This window comes from Oncorhynchus mykiss, chromosome 12 (genome assembly GCF_057628025.1).
Source record: "Oncorhynchus mykiss isolate SJ-2025 chromosome 12, ASM5762802v1, whole genome shotgun sequence".
NCBI lineage: Eukaryota > Metazoa > Chordata > Actinopteri > Salmoniformes > Salmonidae > Oncorhynchus > Oncorhynchus mykiss.
The window spans coordinates 3,143,814-3,167,099 of record NC_143033.1 but is presented as its reverse complement, the minus strand read 5'-3'; the positions used below and the strand labels follow the sequence as shown (position 1 = coordinate 3,167,099).

Below are 23,286 nucleotides of genomic sequence, written 5' to 3'. Positions count from 1 at the left end.
TATCTGTACTGGTCTCCCCTGTATTATCTGTACTAGTCTCCCCTGTATTATCAGTACTAGTCTCCCCTGTATTACCTCTACTAGTCTCCCCTGTATTATCAGTACTAGTCTCCACTGTATTATCAGTACTAGTCTCCTCTGTTTTATCTGTACTAGTCTCCCTGTATTATCTGTACTAGTCTCCCCTGTATTATATGTACTTGTCTCCCCTGTATTATCAGTACTAGTCTCCCGTGTATTACCTCTACTAGTCTCCCCTGTATTATCAGTACTAGTCTCCACTGTATTATCAGTACTAGTCTCCTCTGTTTTATCTGTACTAGTCTCCCCTGTATTATCTCTACTAGTCTCCCCTGTATTATCAGTACTAGTCTCCCCTGTATAATCTGTACTAGTCTCGCCTGTAATATCGGTACTAGTCTCCCCTGTATTATCAGTACTAGTCTCCCCTGTATTATCTGTACTAGTCTCCCCTGTATTATCTGTACTAGTCTCCCCTGTATTATCAGTACTAGTCTCCCCTGTATTATCTGTACAAGTCTCCCCCATATTATATGTACTAGTCTCCCCTGTATTATCTGTACTAGTCTCCCCTGTATTATCTGTACTAGTCTCCCCTGTATTATCTGTACTAGTCTCCCCTGTATTATCTCTACTAGTCTCCCCTGTATTATCTGTACTAGTCTCCCCTGTATAATCTGTACTAGTCTCCCCTGTATTATCTGTACTAGTCTCCCCTATATTATATGTACTAGTCTCCCCTGTTTTATCTGTACTAGTCTCCCCTGTATTATCTGTACTAGTCTCCCCTGTATTATCTGTACTAGTCTCCCCTGTATAATCTGTACTAGTCTCCCCTGTATTATCTGTACTAGTCTCCCCTGTATCATCTGTACTAGTTTCCCCTGTATTATCTGTACTAGTCTCCCCTATTTTATATACTAGTCTCCCCTGTTTTATCTGTACTAGTCTCCCCTGTATTATCTGTACTAGTCTCCCCTGTATTATCTGTACTAGTCTCCCCTCAGCCCTGTACTAGTCTCCCCTGTATTGTCTCTACTAGTCTCCCCTGCATTATCTCTACTAGTCTCCACTGAATAATCTGTACTAGTCTCCCCTGTATTATCTGTACTAGTCTCCACTCTATTATCTGCACTAGTCTCCCCTGTATTATCTGTACTAGTCTCCTCTATATTATATGTACTAGTCTCCCCTGTTTTATCTGTACTAGTCTCCCCTGTATTATCTGTACTAGTCTCCCCTGTATTATCTGTACTAGTCTCCCCTGTATAATCTGTACTAGTCTCCCCTGTATTATCTGTACTAGTCTCCCCTGTATTATCTGTACTAGTCTCCCCTGTATTATCTGTACTAGTCTCCCCTATATTATATGTACTAGTCTCCCCTGTATAATCTGTACTAGTATCCCCTGTATTATCTGTACTAGTCTCCCCTGTATTATCTGTACTAGTCTCCCCTGTATTATCTGTACTAGTCTCCCCTATATTATATGTACTAGTCTCCCCTGTATTATCAGTACTAGTCTCCCCTGTATAATCTGTACTGGTCTTCCCTGTATAATCTGTACTAGTCTCCCCTGTATTATCAGTACTAGTCTCCCCTGTATTATCTGTACCAGTCTCCCCTGTATTATCAGTACTAGTTTCCCGTGTATTATATGTACTAGTCTCCCCTGTATTATCTGTACTAGTCTCCCCTGTATTATCTGTACTAGTCTCCCCTGTATTATCTGTACTAGTCTCCCCTGTATTATCTGTACTAGTCTCCCCTGTATTATCTGTACTAGTCTCCCCTGTATTATCTGTACTAGTCTCCCCTGTATTATCAGTACTAGTCTCCCCTGTATTATCTGTACTAGTCTCCCCTGTATTATCTGTACTAGTCTCCCCTGCATTATCTGTACTATTCTCCCCTGTATTATCTGTACTAGTCTCCCCTCAGCCCTGTACTAGTCTCCCCTGTATTATCTGTACTAGTCTCCCCTGTATTATCTGTACTAGTCTCCCCTATATTATCTGTACTAGTCTCCCCTGTATTATCAGTACTAGTCTCCCCTGTATTATCTGTACTAGTCTCCCCTGTATTATCTGTACTAGTCTCCCCTGTATTATCTGTACTAGTCTCAACTGTATTATCTGTACTAGTCTCCCCTATATCATCTGTTCTAGTCTCCTGTGTATAATCTGTACTAGTCTCAACTGTATTATCAGTACTAGACTCCCCTGTATAATCTCTACTAGTCTCCCCTGTATTATCTCTACTAGTCTCCCCTGTATTATCAGTACTAGTCTCCCCTGTACAATCTGTACTGGTCTTCCCTGTAATATCGGTACTAGTCTCCCCTGTATTATCTTTACTAGTCTCCCCTGTATTATCTGTACTAGTCTCCCCTGTATTATCAGTACTAGTCTCCCCTGTATTATCTGTACTAGTCTCCCCTGTATTATCTGTACTAGTCTCCCCTGTATTATCAGTACTAGTCTCCCCTGTATAATCTGTACTGGTCTTCCCTGTATAATCTGTACTAGTCTCCCCTGTATTATCAGTACTAGTCTCCCCTGTATTATCTGTACCAGTCTCCCCTGTATTATCAGTACTAGTTTCCCCTGTATTATATGTACTAGTCTCCCCTGTATTATCTGTACTAGTCTCCCCTGTATTATCTGTACTAGTCTCCCCTGTATTATCTGTACTAGTCTCCCCTGTATTATCTGTACTAGTCTCCCCTGTATTATCTGTACTAGTCTCCCCTGTATTATCAGTACTAGTCTCCCCTGTATAATCTGTACTGGTCTTCCCTGTATAATCTGTAGCAGTCTCCCCTGTATTATCTGTACTAGTCTCCACTGTATTATCTGTACTAGTCTCCCCTGTATTATCTGTACTAGTCTCCCCTGTATTATCTGTACTAGTCTCCCCTGTATTATCTGTACTGGTCTCCCCTGTATTATCTGTACTAGTCTCCCCTGTATTATCAGTACTAGTCTCCCCTGTATTATCAGTACTAGTCTCCCCTGTATTATCTGTACTAGTCTCCCCTGCATTATCTGTACTATTCTCCCCTGTATTATCTGTACTAGTCTCCCCTCAGCCCTGTACTAGTCTCCCCTGTATTATCTGTACTAGTTTCCCCTGTATTATCTGTACTAGTCTCCCCTGTATTATCTGTACTAGTCTCCCCTGTATTATTTGTACTAGTCTCCCCTGTATTATCTGTACTAGTCTCCCCTGTATTATCTGTACTAGTCTCCCCTATATTATCTGTACTAGTCTCCCCTGTATTATCAGTACTAGTCTCAACTGTATTATCTGTACTAGTCTCCCCTATATCATCTGTACTAGTCTCCTGTGTATAATCTGTACTAGTCTCAACTGTATTATCAGTACTAGACTCCCCTGTATAATCTCTACTAGTCTCCCCTGTATTATCTCTACTAGTCTCCCCTGTATTATCAGTACTAGTCTCCCCTGTACAATCTGTACTGGTCTTCCCTGTAATATCGGTACTAGTCTCCCCTGTATTATTAGTACTAGTCTCCCCTGTATTATCTTTACTAGTCTCCCCTGTATTATCTGTACTAGTCTCCCCTGTATTATCAGTACTAGTCTCCCCTGTATTATCTGTACTAGTCTCCCCTGTATTATCTGTACTAGTCTCCCCTGTATTATCAGTACTAGTCTCCCCTGTATAATCTGCACTGGTCTTCCCTGTATAATCTGTACTAGTCTCCCCTGTATTATCAGTACTAGTCTCCCCTGTATTATCTGTACCAGTCTCCCCTGTATTATCAGTACTAGTTTCCCCTGTATTATATGTACTAGTCTCCCCTGTATTATCTGTACTAGTCTCCCCTGTATTATCTGTACTAGTCTCCCCTGTATTATCTGTACTAGTCTCCCCTGTATTATCTGTACTAGTCTCCCCTGTATTATCTGTACTAGTCTCCCCTGTATTATCAGTACTAGTCTCCCCTGTATTATCTGTACTAGTCTCCCCTATATTATCTGTACTAGTCTCCCCTGTATAATCTGTACTAGTCTCAACTGTATTATCAGTACTAGACTCCCCTGTATTATCTCTACTAGTCTCCCCTGTATTATCTCTACTAGTCTCCCCTGTATTATCAGTACTAGTCTCCCCTGTATAATCTGTACTAGTCTCCCCTGTAATATCGGTACTAGTCTCCCCTGTATTATCAGTACTAGTCTCCCCTGTATTATCTGTACTAGTCTCCCCTGTATTATCTGTACTAGTCTCCCCTGTATTATCAGTACTAGTCTCCCCTTTATTATCAGTACTAGTCTCCCCTGTATTATCTGTACTGGTCTTCCCTGTATAATCTGTACTAGTCTCCCCTGTATTATCAGTACTAGTCTCCCCTGTATTATCTGTACCAGTCTCCCCTGTATTATCTCCACCAGTTTCTACTGTATTATCAGTACTAGTCTCCCCTGTATTATCTGTACTAGTCTCCCCTGTATTATCAGTACTAGTCTCCCCTGTATTATCTGTACAAGTCTCCCCCATATTATATGTACTAGTCTCCCCTGTATTATCTGTACTAGTCTCCCCTGTATTATCTGTACTAGTCTCCCCTGTATTATCTGTACTAGTCTCCCCTGTATTATCTCTACTAGTCTCCCCTGTATTATCTGTACTAGTCTCCCCTGTATAATCTGTACTAGTCTCCCCTGTATTATCTGTACTAGTCTCCCTTGTATTATCTGTTCTAGTCTCCCCTGTATTATCTGTACTAGTCTCCCCTATATTATATGTACTAGTCTCCCCTGTTTTATCTGTACTAGTCTCCCCTGTATTATCTGTACTAGTCTCCCCTGTATTATCTGTACTAGTCTCCCCTGTATAATCTGTACTAGTCTCCCCTGTATTATCTGTACTAGTCTCCCCTGTATTATCTGTACTAGTTTCCCCTGTATTATCTGTACTAGTCTCCCCTATTTTATATACTAGTCTCCCCTGTTTTATCTGTACTAGTCTCCCCTGTATTATCTGTACTAGTCTCCCCTGTATTATCTGTACTAGTCTCCCCTCAGCCCTGTACTAGTCTCCCCTGTATTGTCTCTACTAGTCTCCCCTGCATTATCTCTACTAGTCTCCACTGAATAATCTGTACTAGTCTCCCCTGTATTATCTGTACTAGTCTCCACTCTATTATCTGCACTAGTCTCCCCTGTATTATCTGTACTAGTCTCCTCTATATTATATGTACTAGTCTCCCCTGTTTTATCTGTACTAGTCTCCCCTGTATTATCTGTACTAGTCTCCCCTGTATTATCTGTACTAGTCTCCCCTGTATAATCTGTACTAGTCTCCCCTGTATTATCTGTACTAGTCTCCCCTGTATTATCTGTACTAGTCTCCCCTGTATTATCTGTACTAGTCTCCCCTATATTATATGTACTAGTCTCCCCTGTATAATCTGTACTAGTATCCCCTGTATTATCTGTACTAGTCTCCCCTGTATTATCTGTACTAGTCTCCCCTGTATTATCTGTACTAGTCTCCCCTATATTATATGTACTAGTCTCCCCTGTATTATCAGTACTAGTCTCCCCTGTATAATCTGTACTGGTCTTCCCTGTATAATCTGTACTAGTCTCCCCTGTATTATCAGTACTAGTCTCCCCTGTATTATCTGTACCAGTCTCCCCTGTATTATCAGTACTAGTTTCCCGTGTATTATATGTACTAGTCTCCCCTGTATTATCTGTACTAGTCTCCCCTGTATTATCTGTACTAGTCTCCCCTGTATTATCTGTACTAGTCTCCCCTGTATTATCTGTACTAGTCTCCCCTGTATTATCTGTACTAGTCTCCCCTGTATTATCAGTACTAGTCTCCCCTGTATTATCTGTACTAGTCTCCCCTGTATTATCTGTACTAGTCTCCCCTGCATTATCTGTACTATTCTCCCCTGTATTATCTGTACTAGTCTCCCCTCAGCCCTGTACTAGTCTCCCCTGTATTATCTGTACTAGTCTCCCCTGTATTATCTGTACTAGTCTCCCCTATATTATCTGTACTAGTCTCCCCTGTATTATCAGTACTAGTCTCCCCTGTATTATCTGTACTAGTCTCCCCTGTATTATCTGTACTAGTCTCCCCTGTATTATCTGTACTAGTCTCAACTGTATTATCTGTACTAGTCTCCCCTATATCATCTGTTCTAGTCTCCTGTGTATAATCTGTACTAGTCTCAACTGTATTATAAGTACTAGACTCCCCTGTATAATCTCTACTAGTCTCCCCTGTATTATCTCTACTAGTCTCCCCTGTATTATCAATACTAGTCTCCCCTGTACAATCTGTACTGGTCTTCCCTGTAATATCGGTACTAGTCTCCCCTGTATTATCTTTACTAGTCTCCCCTGTATTATCTGTACTAGTCTCCCCTGTATTATCAGTACTAGTCTCCCCTGTATTATCTGTACTAGTCTCCCCTGTATTATCTGTACTAGTCTCCCCTGTATTATCAGTACTAGTCTCCCCTGTATAATCTGTACTGGTCTTCCCTGTATAATCTGTACTAGTCTCCCCTGTATTATCAGTACTAGTCTCCCCTGTATTATCTGTACCAGTCTCCCCTGTATTATCAGTACTAGTTTCCCCTGTATTATATGTACTAGTCTCCCCTGTATTATCTGTACTAGTCTCCCCTGTATTATCTGTACTAGTCTCCCCTGTATTATCTGTACTAGTCTCCCCTGTATTATCTGTACTAGTCTCCCCTGTATTATCTGTACTAGTCTCCCCTGTATTATCAGTACTAGTCTCCCCTGTATAATCTGTACTGGTCTTCCCTGTATAATCTGTACCAGTCTCCCCTGTATTATCTGTACTAGTCTCCACTGTATTATCTGTACTAGTCTCCCCTGTATTATCTGTACTAGTCTCCCCTGTATTATCTGTACTAGTCTCCCCTGTATTATCTGTACTAGTCTCCCCTGTATTATCTGTACTAGTCTCCCCTGTATTATCAGTACTAGTCTCCCCTGTATTATCAGTACTAGTCTCCCCTGTATTATCTGTACTAGTCTCCCCTGCATTATCTGTACTATTCTCCCCTGTATTATCTGTACTAGTCTCCCCTCAGCCCTGTACTAGTCTCCCCTGTATTATCTGTACTAGTTTCCCCTGTATTATCTGTACTAGTCTCCCCTGTATTATCTGTACTAGTCTCCCCTGTATTATTTGTACTAGTCTCCCCTGTATTATCTGTACTAGTCTCCCCTGTATTATCTGTACTAGTCTCCCCTATATTATCTGTACTAGTCTCCCCTGTATTATCAGTACTAGTCTCAACTGTATTATCTGTACTAGTCTCCCCTATATCATCTGTACTAGTCTCCTGTGTATAATCTGTACTAGTCTCAACTGTATTATCAGTACTAGACTCCCCTGTATAATCTCTACTAGTCTCCCCTGTATTATCTCTACTAGTCTCCCCTGTATTATCAGTACTAGTCTCCCCTGTACAATCTGTACTGGTCTTCCCTGTAATATCGGTACTAGTCTCCCCTGTATTATTAGTACTAGTCTCCCCTGTATTATCTTTACTAGTCTCCCCTGTATTATCTGTACTAGTCTCCCCTGTATTATCAGTACTAGTCTCCCCTGTATTATCTGTACTAGTCTCCCCTGTATTATCTGTACTAGTCTCCCCTGTATTATCAGTACTAGTCTCCCCTGTATAATCTGTACTGGTCTTCCCTGTATAATCTGTACTAGTCTCCCCTGTATTATCAGTACTAGTCTCCCCTGTATTATCTGTACCAGTCTCCCCTGTATTATCAGTACTAGTTTCCCCTGTATTATATGTACTAGTCTCCCCTGTATTATCTGTACTAGTCTCCCCTGTATTATCTGTACTAGTCTCCCCTGTATTATCTGTACTAGTCTCCCCTGTATTATCTGTACTAGTCTCCCCTGTATTATCAGTACTAGTCTCCCCTGTATAATCTGTACTGGTCTTCCCTGTATAATCTGTACCAGTCTCCCCTGTATTATCTGTACTAGTCTCCACTGTATTATCTGTACTAGTCTCCCCTGTATTATCTGTACTAGTCTCCCCTGTATTATCTGTACTAGTCTCCCCTGTATTATCTGTACTAGTCTCCCCTGTATTATCTGTACTAGTCTCCCCTGTATTATCTGTACTAGTCTCCCCTGTATTATCAGTACTAGTCTCCCCTGTATTATCAGTACTAGTCTCCCCTGTATTATCTGTACTAGTCTCCCCTGCATTATCTGTACTATTCTCCCCTGTATTATCTGTACTAGTCTCCCCTCAGCCCTGTACTAGTCTCCCCTGTATTATCTGTACTAGTTTCCCCTGTATTATCTGTACTAGTCTCCCCTGTATTATCTGTACTAGTCTCCCCTGTATTATTTGTACTAGTCTCCCCTGTATTATCTGTACTAGTCTCCCCTGTATTATCTGTACTAGTCTCCCCTATATTATCTGTACTAGTCTCCCCTGTATTATCAGTACTAGTCTCAACTGTATTATCTGTACTAGTCTCCCCTATATCATCTGTACTAGTCTCCTGTGTATAATCTGTACTAGTCTCAACTGTATTATCAGTACTAGACTCCCCTGTATACTCTCTACTAGTCTCCCCTGTATTATCTCTACTAGTCTCCCCTGTATTATCAGTACTAGTCTCCCCTGTACAATCTGTACTGGTCTTCCCTGTAATATCGGTACTAGTCTCCCCTGTATTATTAGTACTAGTCTCCCCTGTATTATCTTTACTAGTCTCCCCTGTATTATCTGTACTAGTCTCCCCTGTATTATCAGTACTAGTCTCCCCTGTATTATCTGTACTAGTCTCCCCTGTATTATCTGTACTAGTCTCCCCTGTATTATCAGTACTAGTCTCCCCTGTATAATCTGTACTGGTCTTCCCTGTATAATCTGTACTAGTCTCCCCTGTATTATCAGTACTAGTCTCCCCTGTATTATCTGTACCAGTCTCCCCTGTATTATCAGTACTAGTTTCCCCTGTATTATATGTACTAGTCTCCCCTGTATTATCTGTACTAGTCTCCCTGTATTATCTGTACTAGTCTCCCCTGTATTATCTGTACTAGTCTCCCCTGTATTATCTGTACTAGTCTCCCCTGTATTATCAGTACTAGTCTCCCCTGTATAATCTGTACTGGTCTTCCCTGTATAATCTGTACTAGTCTCCCCTGTATTATCTGTACTAGTCTCCCCTGTATTATCTGTACTAGTCTCCCCTGTATTATCTGTACTAGTCTCCCCTGTATTATCTGTACTAGTCTCCCCTGTATTATCTGTACTAGTCTCCCCTGTATTATCTGTACTAGTCTCCCCTGTATTATCAGTACTAGTCTCCCCTGTATTATCTGTACTAGTCTCCCCTGTATTATCTGTACTAGTCTCCCCTGCATTATCTGTACTATTCTCCCCTGTATTATCTGTACTAGTCTCCCCTCAGCCCTGTACTAGTCTCCCCTGTATTATCTGTACTAGTTTCCCCTGTAGTATCTGTACTAGTCTCCCCTGTATTATCTGTACTAGTCTCCCCTGTATTATTTGTACTAGTGTCCCCTGTATTATCTGTACTAGTCTCCCCTGTATTATCTGTACTAGTCTCCCCTATATTATCTGTACTAGTCTCCCCTGTATTATCAGTACTAGTCTCCCCTGTATTATCTGTACTAGTCTCCCCTGTATTATCTGTACTAGTCTCCCCTGTATTATCTGTACTAGTCTCAACTGTATTATCTGTACTAGTCTCCCCTATATCATCTGTACTAGTCTCCCGTGTATAATCTGTACTAGTCTCAACTGTATTATCAGTACTAGACTCCCCTGTATTATCTCTACTAGTCTCCCCTGTATTATCAGTACTAGTCTCCCCTGTACAATCTGTACTGGTCTTCCCTGTAATATCGGTACTAGTCTCCCCTGTATTATCAGTACTAGTCTCCCCTGTATTATCTGTACTAGTCTCCCCTGTATTATCTGTACTAGTCTCCCCTGTATTATCAGTACTAGTCTCCCCTGTATTATCAGTACTAGTCTCCCCTGTATAATCTGTACTGGTCTTCCCTGTATAATCTGTACTAGTCTCCCCTGTATTATCAGTACTAGTCTCCCCTGTATTATCTGTACCAGTCTCCCCTGTATTATCTCCACTAGTTTCCCCTGTATTATCAGTACTAGTCTCCCCTGTATTATCTGTACTAGTCTCCCCTGTATTATATGTACTAGTGTCCCCTATATTATATGTACTAGTCTCCCCTGTATTATCTGTACTAGTCTCCCCTGTATTATCTGTACTAGTCTCCCCTGTATTATCTGTACTAGTCTCCCCTGTATTATCTGTACTAGTCTCCCCTGTATAATCTGTACTAGTCTCCCCTGTATTATCTGTACTAGTCTCCCCTGTATTATCTGCACTAGTCTCCCCTGTATTATCTGTACTAGTCTCCCATATATTATATGTACTAGTCTCCCCTGTTTTATCTGTACTAGTCTCCCCTGTATTATCTGTACTACTCTCCCCTGTATTATCTGTACTAGTCTCCCCTGTATAATCTGTACTAGTCTCCCCTGTATTATCTGTACTAGTCTCCCCTATATTATATGTACATGTCTCCCCTGTATTATCTGTACTAGTCTCCCCTTTATTATCTGTACTAGTCTCCCCTGTATAATATGTACTACTCTCAACTGTATTATCAGTACTAGACTCCCCTGTATTATCTCTACTAGTCTCCCCTGTATTATCAGTACTAGTCTCCCCTGTATAATCTGTACTAGTCTCCCCTGTAGTATCTGTACTAGTCTCCCCTGTATGATCTGTACTAGTCTCCCCTGTATTATCTGTACTAGTCTCCCCTGTATTATCTGTACTAGTCTCCCCTGTATTATCTGTACTAGTCTCCCCTGTATTATCTGTACTAGTCTCCCCTGCATTATCTGTACTATTCTCCCCTGTATTATCTGTACTAGTCTCCCCTCAGCCCTGTACTAGTCTCCCATGTATTATCTGTACTAGTTTCCCCTGTATTATCTGTACTAGTCTCCCCTGTATTATCTGTACTAGTCTCCCCTGTATTATTTGTACTAGTCTCCCCTGTATTATCTGTACTAGTCTCCCCTGTATTATCTGTACTAGTCTCCCCTATATTATCTGTACTAGTCTCCCCTGTATTATCAGTACTAGTCTCAACTGTATTATCTGTACTAGTCTCCCCTATATCATCTGTACTAGTCTCCTGTGTATAATCTGTACTAGTCTCAACTGTATTATCAGTACTAGACTCCCCTGTATAATCTCTACTAGTCTCCCCTGTATTATCTCTACTAGTCTCCCCTGTATTATCAGTACTAGTCTCCCCTGTACAATCTGTACTGGTCTTCCCTGTAATATCGGTACTAGTCTCCCCTGTATTATTAGTACTAGTCTCCCCTGTATTATCTTTACTAGTCTCCCCTGTATTATCTGTACTAGTCTCCCCTATATTATCTGTACTAGTCTCCCCTGTATTATCAGTACTAGTCTCCCCTGTATTATCTGTACTAGTCTCCCCTGTATTATCTGTACTAGTCTCCCCTGTATTATCTGTACTAGTCTCAACTGTATTATCTGTACTAGTCTCCCCTATATCATCTGTACTAGTCTCCCGTGTATAATCTGTACTAGTCTCAACTGTATTATCAGTACTAGACTCCCCTGTATTATCTCTACTAGTCTCCCCTGTATTATCAGTACTAGTCTCCCCTGTACAATCTGTACTGGTCTTCCCTGTAATATCGGTACTAGTCTCCCCTGTATTATCAGTACTAGTCTCCCCTGTATTATCTGTACTAGTCTCCCCTGTATTATCTGTACTAGTCTCCCCTGTATTATCAGTACTAGTCTCCCCTGTATTATCAGTACTAGTCTCCCCTGTATTATCTGTACTGGTCTTCCCTGTATAATCTGTACTAGTCTCCCCTGTATTATCAGTACTTGTCTCCCCTGTATTATCTGTACCAGTCTCCCCTGTATTATCTCCACTAGTTTCCCCTGTATTATCAGTACTAGTCTCCCCTGTATTATCTGTACTAGTCTCCCCTGTATTATATGTACTAGTGTCCCCTATATTATATGTACTAGTCTCCCCTGTATTATCTGTACTAGTCTCCCCTGTATTATCTGTACTAGTCTCCCCTGTATTATCTGTACTAGTCTCCCCTGTATTATCTCTACTAGTCTCCCCTGTATTATCTGTACTAGTCTCCCCTGTATAATCTGTACTAGTCTCCCCTGTATTATCTGTACTAGTCTCCCCTGTATTATCTGCACTAGTCTCCCCTGTATTATCTGTACTAGTCTCCCATATATTATATGTACTAGTCTCCCCTGTTTTATCTGTACTAGTCTCCCCTGTATTATCTGTACTAGTCTCCCCTGTATTATCTGTACTAGTCTCCCCTGTATAATCTGTACTAGTCTCCCCTGTATTATCTGTACTAGTCTCCCCTATATTATATGTACATGTCTCCCCTGTATTATCTGTACTAGTCTCCCCTTTATTATCTGTACTAGTCTCCCCTGTATAATATGTACTACTCTCAACTGTATTATCAGTACTAGACTCCCCTGTATTATCTCTACTAGTCTCCCCTGTATTATCAGTACTAGTCTCCCCTGTATAATCTGTACTAGTCTCCTCTGTATTATCTGTACTAGTCTCCCCTGTATTATCTGTACTAGTCTCCCCTGTATTATCTGTACTAGTCTCCCCTGTATTATCTGTACTAGTCTCCCCTGTATTATCTGTACTAGTCTCCCCTGTATTATCTGTACTAGTCTCCCCTGCATTATCTGTACTATTCTCCCCTGTATTATCTGTACTAGTCTCCCCTCAGCCCTGTACTAGTCTCCCCTGTATTATCTGTACTAGTTTCCCCTGTATTATCTGTACTAGTCTCCCCTGTATTATCTGTACTAGTCTCCCCTGTATTATTTGTACTAGTCTCCCCTGTATTATCTGTACTAGTCTCCCCTGTATTATCTGTACTAGTCTCCCCTATATTATCTGTACTAGTCTCCCCTGTATTATCAGTACTAGTCTCAACTGTATTATCTGTACTAGTCTCCCCTATATCATCTGTACTAGTCTCCTGTGTATAATCTGTACTAGTCTCAACTGTATTATCAGTACTAGACTCCCCTGTATAATCTCTACTAGTCTCCCCTGTATTATCTCTACTAGTCTCCCCTGTATTATCAGTACTAGTCTCCCCTGTACAATCTGTACTGGTCTTCCCTGTAATATCGGTACTAGTCTCCCCTGTATTATTAGTACTAGTCTCCCCTGTATTATCTTTACTAGTCTCCCCTGTATTATCTGTACTAGTCTCCCCTGTATTATCAGTACTAGTCTCCCCTGTATTATCTGTACTAGTCTCCCCTGTATTATCTGTACTAGTCTCCCCTGTATTATCAGTACTAGTCTCCCCTGTATAATCTGTACTGGTCTTCCCTGTATAATCTGTACTAGTCTCCCCTGTATTATCAGTACTAGTCTCCCCTGTATTATCTGTACCAGTCTCCCCTGTATTATCAATACTAGTTTCCCCTGTATTATATGTACTAGTCTCCCCTGTATTATCTGTACTAGTCTCCCTGTATTATCTGTACTAGTCTCCCCTGTATTATCTGTACTAGTCTCCCCTGTATTATCTGTACTAGTCTCCCCTGTATTATCTGTACTAGTCTCCCCTGTATTATCAGTACTAGTCTCCCCTGTATAATCTGTACTGGTCTTCCCTGTATAATCTGTACTAGTCTCCCCTGTATTATCTGTACTAGTCTCCCCTGTATTATCTGTACTAGTCTCCCCTGTATTATCTGTACTAGTCTCCCCTGTATTATCTGTACTAGTCTCCCCTGTATTATCTGTACTAGTCTCCCCTGTATTATCTGTACTAGTCTCCCCTGTATTATCAGTACTAGTCTCCCCTGTATTATCTGTACTAGTCTCCCCTGTATTATCTGTACTAGTCTCCCCTGCATTATCTGTACTATTCTCCCCTGTATTATCTGTACTAGTCTCCCCTCAGCCCTGTACTAGTCTCCCCTGTATTATCTGTACTAGTTTCCCCTGTAGTATCTGTACTAGTCTCCCCTGTATTATCTGTACTAGTCTCCCCTGTATTATTTGTACTAGTCTCCCCTGTATTATCTGTACTAGTCTCCCCTGTATTATCTGTACTAGTCTCCCCTATATTATCTGTACTAGTCTCCCCTGTATTATCAGTACTAGTCTCCCCTGTATTATCTGTACTAGTCTCCCCTGTATTATCTGTACTAGTCTCCCCTGTATTATCTGTACTAGTCTCAACTGTATTATCTGTACTAGTCTCCCCTATATCATCTGTACTAGTCTCCCGTGTATAATCTGTACTAGTCTCAACTGTATTATCAGTACTAGACTCCCCTGTATTATCTCTACTAGTCTCCCCTGTATTATCAGTACTAGTCTCCCCTGTACAATCTGTACTGGTCTTCCCTGTAATATCGGTACTAGTCTCCCCTGTATTATCAGTACTAGTCTCCCCTGTATTATCTGTACTAGTCTCCCCTGTATTATCTGTACTAGTCTCCCCTGTATTATCAGTACTAGTCTCCCCTGTATTATCAGTACTAGTCTCCCCTGTATAATCTGTACTGGTCTTCCCTGTATAATCTGTACTAGTCTCCCCTGTATTATCAGTACTAGTCTCCCCTGTATTATCTGTACCAGTCTCCCCTGTATTATCTCCACTAGTTTCCCCTGTATTATCAGTACTAGTCTCCCCTGTATTATCTGTACTAGTCTCCCCTGTATTATATGTACTAGTCTCCCCTATATTATATGTACTAGTCTCCCCTGTATTATCTGTACTAGTCTCCCCTGTATTATCTGTACTAGTCTCCCCTGTATTATCTGTACTAGTCTCCCCTGTATTATCTCTACTAGTCTCCCCTGTATTATCTGTACTAGTCTCCCCTGTATAATCTGTACTAGTCTCCCCTGTATTATCTGTACTAGTCTCCCCTGTATTATCTGCACTAGTCTCCCCTGTATTATCTGTACTAGTCTCCCCTATATTATATGTACTAGTCTCCCCTGTTTTATCTGTACTAGTCTCCCCTGTATTATCTGTACTAGTCTCCCCTGTATTATCTGTACTAGTCTCCCCTGTATAATCTGTACTAGTCTCCCCTGTATTATCTGTACTAGTCTCCCCTGTATTATCTGTACTAGTCTCCCCTGCATTATCTGTACTATTCTCCCCTGTATTATCTGTACTAGTCTCCCCTCAGCCCTGTACTAGTCTCCCCTGTATTATCTGTACTAGTTTCCCCTGTAGTATCTGTACTAGTCTCCCCTGTATTATTTGTACTAGTCTCCCCTGTATTATCTGTACTAGTCTCCCCTGTATTATCTGTACTAGTCTCCCCTATATTATCTGTACTACTCTCCCCTGTATTATCAGTACTAGTCTCCCCTGTATTATCTGTACTAGTCTCCCCTGTATTATCTGTACTAGTCTCCCCTGTATTATCTGTACTAGTTTCAACTGTATTATCTGTACTAGTCTCCCCTATATCATCTGTACTAGTCTCCCGTGTATAATCTGTACTAGTCTCAACTGTATTATCAGTACTAGACTCCCCTGTATTATCTCTACTAGTCTCCCCTGTATTATCAGTACTAGTCTCCCCTGTACAATCTGTACTGGTCTTCCCTGTAATATCGGTACTAGTCTCCCCTGTATTATCAGTACTAGTCTCCCCTGTATTATCTGTACTAGTCTCCCCTGTATTATCTGTACTAGTCTCCCCTGTATTATCAGTACTAGTCTCCCCTGTATTATCAGTACTAGTCTCCCCTGTATAATCTGTACTGGTCTTCCCTGTATAATCTGTACTAGTCTCCCCTGTATTATCAGTACTAGTCTCCCCTGTATTATCTGTACCGGTCTCCCCTGTATTATCTCCACTAGTTTCCCCTGTATTATCAGTACTAGTCTCCCCTGTATTATCTGTACTGGTCTCCCCTGTATTATATGTACCAGTGTCCCCTATATTATATGTACTAGTCTCCCCTGTATTATCTGTACTAGTCTCCCCTGTATTATCTGTACTAGTCTCCCCTGTATTATCTGTACTAGTCTCCCCTGTATTATCTCTACTAGTCTCCCCTGTATTATCTGTACTAGTCTCCCCTGTATAATCTGTACTAGTCTCCCCTGTATTATCTGTACTAGTCTCCCCTGTATTATCTGCACTAGTCTCCCCTGTATTATCTGTACTAGTCTCCCCTGTATTATCTGTACTAGTCTCCCCTGTATTATCTGTACTAGTCTCCCCTGTATAATCTGTACTAGTCTCCCCTGTATTATCTGTACTAGTCTCCCCTATATTATATGTACTAGTCTCCCCTGTATTATCTGTACTAGTCTCCCCTGTATTATCTGTACTAGTCTCCCCTGTATAATATGTACTACTCTCAACTGTATTATCAGTACTAGACTCCCCTGTATTATCTCTACTAGTCTCCCCTGTATTATCAGTACTAGTCTCCCCTGTATAATCTGTACTAGTCTCCCCTGTATTATCTGTACTAGTCTCCCCTGTATTATCTGTACTAGTCTCCCCTGTATTATCTGTACTAGTCTCCCCTGTATTATCTGTACTAGTCTCCCCTGTATTATCTGTACTAGTCTCCCCTGTATTATCTGTACTAGTCTCCCCTGTATTATCTGTACTAGTCTCCCCTATATTATATGTACTAGTCTCCCCTGTTTTATCTGTACTAGTCTCCCCTGTATTATCTGTACTAGTCTCCCCTGTATAATATGTACTACTCTCAACTGTATTATCAGTACTAGTCTCCCCTGTATAATCTGTACTAGTCTCCCCTGTATTATCTGTACTAGTCTCCCCTGTATTATCAGTACTAGTCTCCCCTGTATTATCTGTACTAGTCTCCCCTGTATTATCTGTACTAGTCTCCCCTATATTATCTGTACTAGTCTCCCCTGTATTATCAGTACTAGTCTCCCCTGTATTATCTGTACTAGTCTCCCCTGTATTATCTGTACTAGTGTCCCCTGTATTATCTGTACTAGTCTCAACTGTATTATCTGTACTAGTCTCCCCTATATCATCTGTACTAGTCTCCCGTGTATAATCTGTACTAGTCTCAACTGTATTATCAGTACTAGACTCCCCTGTATTATCTCTACTAGTCTCCCCTGTATTATCTCTACTAGTCTCCCCTGTATTATCAGTACTAGTCTCCCCTGTACAATCTGTACTGGTCTTCCCTGTAATATCGGTACTAGTCTCCCCTGTATTATCAGTACTAGCCTCCCCTGTATTATCTGTACTAGTCTCCCCTGTATTATCTGTACTAGTCTCCCCTGTATTATCAGTACTAGTCTCCCCTGTATTATCAGTACTAGTCTCCCCTGTATAATCTGTACTGGTCTTCCCTGTATAATCTGTACTAGTCTCCCCTGTATTATCAGTACTAGTCTCCCCTGTATTATCTGTACCAGTCTCCCCTGTATTATATCCACTAGTTTCCCCTGTATTATCAGTACTAGTCTCCCCTGTATTATCTGTACTAGTCTCCCCTGTATTATATGTACTAGTCTCCCCTATATTATATGTACTAGTCTCCCCTGTATTATCTGTACTAGTCTCCCCTGTATTATCTGTACTAGTCTCCCCTGTATTATCTGTACTAGTCTCCCCTGTATTATCTCTACTAGTCTCCCCTGTATTATCTGTACTAGTCTCCCCTGTATAATCTGTACTAGTCTCCCCTGTATTATCTGTACTAGTCTCCCCTGTATTATCTGCACTAGTCTCCCCTGTATTATCTGTACTAGTCTCCCCTATATTATATGTACTAGTCTCCCCTGTTTTATCTGTACTAGTCTCCCCTGTATTATCTGTACTAGTCTCCCCTGTATTATCTGTACTAGTCTCCCCTGTATTATCTGTACTAGTCTCCCCTGTATTATCTGTACTAGTCTCCCCTGTATTATCTGTACTAGTCTCCCCTGTATTATCTGTACTAGTCTCCCCTGTATTATCTCTACTAGTCTCCCCTGTATTATCTGTACTAGTCTCCCCTGTATTATCTGTACTAGTCTCCCCTGTATTATCTGTACTAGTCTCCCCTGTATAATCTGTACTGGTCTTCCCTGTATAATCTGTACTAGTCTCCCCTGTATTATCAGTACTAGTCTCCCCTGTATTATCTGTACCAGTCTCCCTGTATTATATCCACTAGTTTCCCCTGTATTATCAGTACTAGTCTCCCCTGTATTATCTGTACTAGTCTCCCCTGTATTATATGTACTAGTCTCCCCTATATTATATGTACTAGTCTCCCCTGTATTATCTGTACTAGTCTCCCCTGTATTATCTGTACTAGTCTCCCCTGTATTATCTGTACTAGTCTCCCCTGTATTATCTCTACTAGTATCCCCTGTATTATCTGTACTAGTCTCCCCTGTATAATCTGTACTAGTCTCCCCTGTATTATCTGTACTAGTCTCCCCTGTATTATCTGCACTAGTCTCCCCTGTATTATCTGTACTAGTCTCCCCTATATTATATGTACTAGTCTCCCCTGTTTTATCTGTACTAGTCTCCCCTGTATTATCTGTACTAGTCTCCCCTGTATTATCTGTACTAGTCTCCCCTGTATTATCTGTACTAGTCTCCCCTGTATTATCTGTACTAGTCTCCCCTGTATTATCTGTACTAGTCTCCCCTGTATTATCTCTACTAGTCTCCCCTGTATTATCTGTACTAGTCTCCCCTGTATTATCTGTACTAGTCTCCCCTGTATTATCTGTACTAGTCTCCCCTGTATAATCTGTACTAGTCTCCCCTGTATTATCTGTACTAGTCTCCCCTGTATTATCTGTACTAGTCTCCCCTGTATTATCTGTACTAGTCTCCCCTATATTATATGTACTAGTCTCCCCTGTATAATCTGTACTAGTCTCCCCTGTATTATCTGTACTAGTCTCCCCTGTATTATCTGTACTAGTCTCCCCTGTATTATCTGTACTAGTCTCCCCTATATTATATGTACTAGTCTCACCTGTATTATCAGTACTAGTCTCCCCTGTATAATCTGTACTGGTCTTCCCTGTATAATCTGTACTAGTCTCCCCTGTATTATCAGTACTAGTCTCCCCTGTATTATCTGTACCAGTCTCCCCTGTATTATCAGTACTAGTTTCCCGTGTATTATATGTACTAGTCTCCCCTGTATTATCTGTACTAGTCTCCCCTGTATTATCTGTACTAGTCTCCCCTGTATTATCTGTACTAGTCTCCCCTGTATTATCTGTACTAGTCTCCCCTGTATTATCTGTACTAGTCTCCCCTGTATTATCTGTACTAGTCTCCCCTGTATTATCAGTACTAGTCTCCCCTGTATTATCTGTACTAGTCTCCCCTGTATTATCTGTACTAGTCTCCCCTGCATTATCTGTACTATTCTCCCCTGTATTATCTGTACTAGTCTCCCCTCAGCCCTGTACTAGTCTCCCCTGTATTATCTGTACTAGTCTCCCCTGTATTATCTGTACTAGTCTCCCCTATATTATCTGTACTAGTCTCCCCTGTATTATCAGTACTAGTCTCCCCTGTATTATCTGTACTAGTCTCCCCTGTATTATCTGTACTAGTCTCCCCTGTATTATCTGTACTAGTCTCAACTGTATTATCTGTACTAGTCTCCCCTATATCATTGGTACTAGTCTCCTGTGTATAATCTGTACTAGTCTCAACTGTATTATCAGTACTAGACTCCCCTGTATAATCTCTACTAGTCTCCCCTGTATTATCTCTACTAGTCTCCCCTGTATTATCAGTACTAGTCTCCCCTGTACAATCTGTACTGGTCTTCCCTGTAATATCGGTACTAGTCTCCCCTGTATTATTAGTACTAGTCTCCCCTGTATTATCTTTACTAGTCTCCCCTGTATTATCTGTACTAGTCTCCCCTGTATTATCAGTACTAGTCTCCCCTGTATTATCTGTACTAGTCTCCCCTGTATTATCTGTACTAGTCTCCCCTGTGTTATCAGTACTAGTCTCCCCTGTATAATCTGTACTGGTCTTCCCTGTATAATCTGTACTAGTCTCCCCTGTATTATCAGTACTAGTCTCCCCTGTATTATCTGTACCAGTCTCCCCTGTATTATCAGTACTAGTTTCCCCTGTATTATATGTACTAGTCTCCCCTGTATTATCTGTACTAGTCTCCCCTGTATTATCTGTACTAGTCTCCCCTGTATTATCTGTACTAGTCTCCCCTGTATTATCTGTACTAGTCTCCCCTGTATTATCTGTACTAGTTTCCCCTGTATTATCAGTACTAGTCTCCCCTGTATAATCTGTACTGGTCTTCCCTGTATAATCTGTACTAGTCTCCCCTGTATTATCTGTACTAGTCTCCCCTGTATTATCTGTACTAGTCTCCCCTGTATTATCTGTACTAGTCTCCCCTGTATTATCAGTACTAGTCTCCCCTGTATTATCTGTACTAGTCTCCCCTGTATTATCTGTACTAGTCTCCCCTGCATTATCTGTACTATTCTCCCCTGTATTATCTGTACTAGTCTCCCCTCAGCCCTGTACTAGTCTCCCCTGTATTATCTGTACTAGTTTCCCCTGTATTATCTGTACTAGTCTCCCCTGTATTATCTGTACTAGTCTCCCCTGTATTATTTGTACTAGTCTCCCCTGTATTATCTGTACTAGTCTCCCCTGTATTATCTGTACTAGTCTCCCCTATATTATCTGTACTAGTCTCCCCTGTATTATCAGTACTAGTCTCAACTGTATTATCTGTACTAGTCTCCCCTATATCATCTGTACTAGTCTCCTGTGTATAATCTGTACTAGTCTCAACTGTATTATCAGTACTAGACTCCCCTGTATAATCTCTACTAGTCTCCCCTGTATTATCTCTACTAGTCTCCCCTGTAGTATCAGTACTAGTCTCCCCTGTACAATCTGTACTGGTCTTCCCTGTAATATCGGTACTAGTCTCCACTGTATTATCTCTACTAGTCTCCCCTGTATTATCTGTACTAGTCTCCCCTGTATTATCAGTACTAGTCTCCCCTGTATAATCTGTACTGGTCTTCCCTGTATAATCTGTACTAGTCTCCCCTGTATTATCAGTACTAGTCTCCCCTGTATTATCTGTACCAGTCTCCCCTGTATTATCAGTACTAGTTTCCCCTGTATTATATGTACTAGTCTCCCCTGTATTATCTGTACTAGTCTCCCCTGTATTATCTGTACTAGTCTCCCCTGTATTATCTGTACTAGTCTCCCCTGTATTATCAGTACTAGTCTCCCCTGTATAATCTGTACTGGTCTTCCCTGTATAATCTGTACTAGTCTCCCCTGTATTATCTGTACTAGTCTCCCCTGTATTATCTGTACTAGTCTGCCCTGTATTATCTGTACTAGTCTCCCCTGTATTATCTGTACTAGTCTCCCCTGTATTATCTGTACTAGTCTCCCCTGTATTATCTGTACTAGTCTCCCCTGTATTATCAGTACTAGTCTCCCCTGTATTATCTGTACTAGTCTCCCCTGTATTATCTGTACTAGTCTCCCCTGCATTATCTGTACTATTCTCCCCTGTATTATCTGTACTAGTCTCCCCTCAGCCCTGTACTAGTCTCCCCTGTATTATCTGTACTAGTTTCCCCTGTATTATCTGTACTAGTCTCCCCTGTATTATCTGTACTAGTCTCCCCTGTATTATTTGTACTAGTCTCCCCTGTATTATCTGTACTAGTCTCCCCTGTATTATCTGTACTAGTCTCCCCTGTATTATCTGTACTAGTCTCCCCTGTATTATCTGTACTAATCTCAACTGTATTATCTGTACTAGTCTCCCCTATATCATCTGTACTAGTCTCCCGTGTATAATCTGTACTAGTCTCAACTGTATTATCAGTACTATACTCCCCTGTATTATCTCTACTAGTCTCCCCTGTATTATCAGTACTAGTCTCCCCTGTACAATCTGTACTAGTCTCCCCTGTATTATCTCTACTAGTCTCCCCTGTATTATCAGTACTAGTCTCCCCTGTACAATCTGTACTGGTCTTCCCTGTAATATCGGTACTAGTCTCCCCTGTATTATTAGTACTAGTCTCCCCTGTATTATCTTTACTAGTCTCCCCTGTATTATCTGTACTAGACTCCCCTGTATAATCTCTACTAGTCTCCCCTGTATTATCTCTACTAGTCTCCCCTGTATTATCAGTACTAGTCTCCCCTGTACAATCTGTACTGGTCTTCCCTGTAATATCGGTACTAGTCTCCCCTGTATTATTAGTACTAGTCTCCCCTGTATTATCTTTACTAGTCTCCCCTGTATTATCTGTACTAGTCTCCCCTGTATTATCAGTACTAGTCTCCCCTGTATTATCTGTACTAGTCTCCCCTGTATTATCTGTACTAGTCTCCCCTGTATTATCAGTACTAGTCTCCCCTGTATAATCTGTACTGGTCTTCCCTGTATAATCTGTACTAGTCTCCCCTGTATTATCAGTACTAGTCTCCCCTGTATTATCTGTACCAGTCTCCCCTGTATTATCAGTACTAGTTTCCCCTGTATTATATGTACTAGTCTCCCCTGTATTATCTGTACTAGTCTCCCCTGTATTATCTGTACTAGTCTCCCCTGTATTATCTGTACTAGTCTCCCCTGTATTATCTGTACTAGTCTCCCCTGTATTATCTGTACTAGTCTCCCCTGTATTATCAGTACTAGTCTCCCCTGTATAATCTGTACTGGTCTTCCCTGTATAATCTGTACTAGTCTCCCCTGTATTATCTGTACTAGTCTCCCCTGTATTATCTGTACTAGTCTCCCCTGTATTATCTGTACTAGTCTCCCCTGTATTATCAGTACTAGTCTCCCCTGTATTATCTGTACTAGTCTCCCCTGTATTATCTGTACTAGTCTCCCCTGCATTATCTGTACTATTCTCCCCTGTATTATCTGTACTAGTCTCCCCTCAGCCCTGTACTAGTCTCCCCTGTATTATCTGTACTAGTTTCCCCTGTATTATCTGTACTAGTCTCCCCTGTATTATCTGTACTAGTCTCCCCTGTATTATTTGTACTAGTCTCCCCTGTATTATCTGTACTAGTCTCCCCTGT

The 23,286-nt window shown here is 41.2% G+C and overlaps 1 protein-coding gene across 1 annotated transcript in view; it reads right to left on the bottom strand.

Moving 5' to 3' along the window:
- The window catches only part of grin3a (glutamate ionotropic receptor NMDA type subunit 3A), a 120,361-nt gene that overhangs the window by 48,205 nt on the left and 48,870 nt on the right, over positions 1-23,286 (bottom strand). The window lies entirely within an intron of this gene.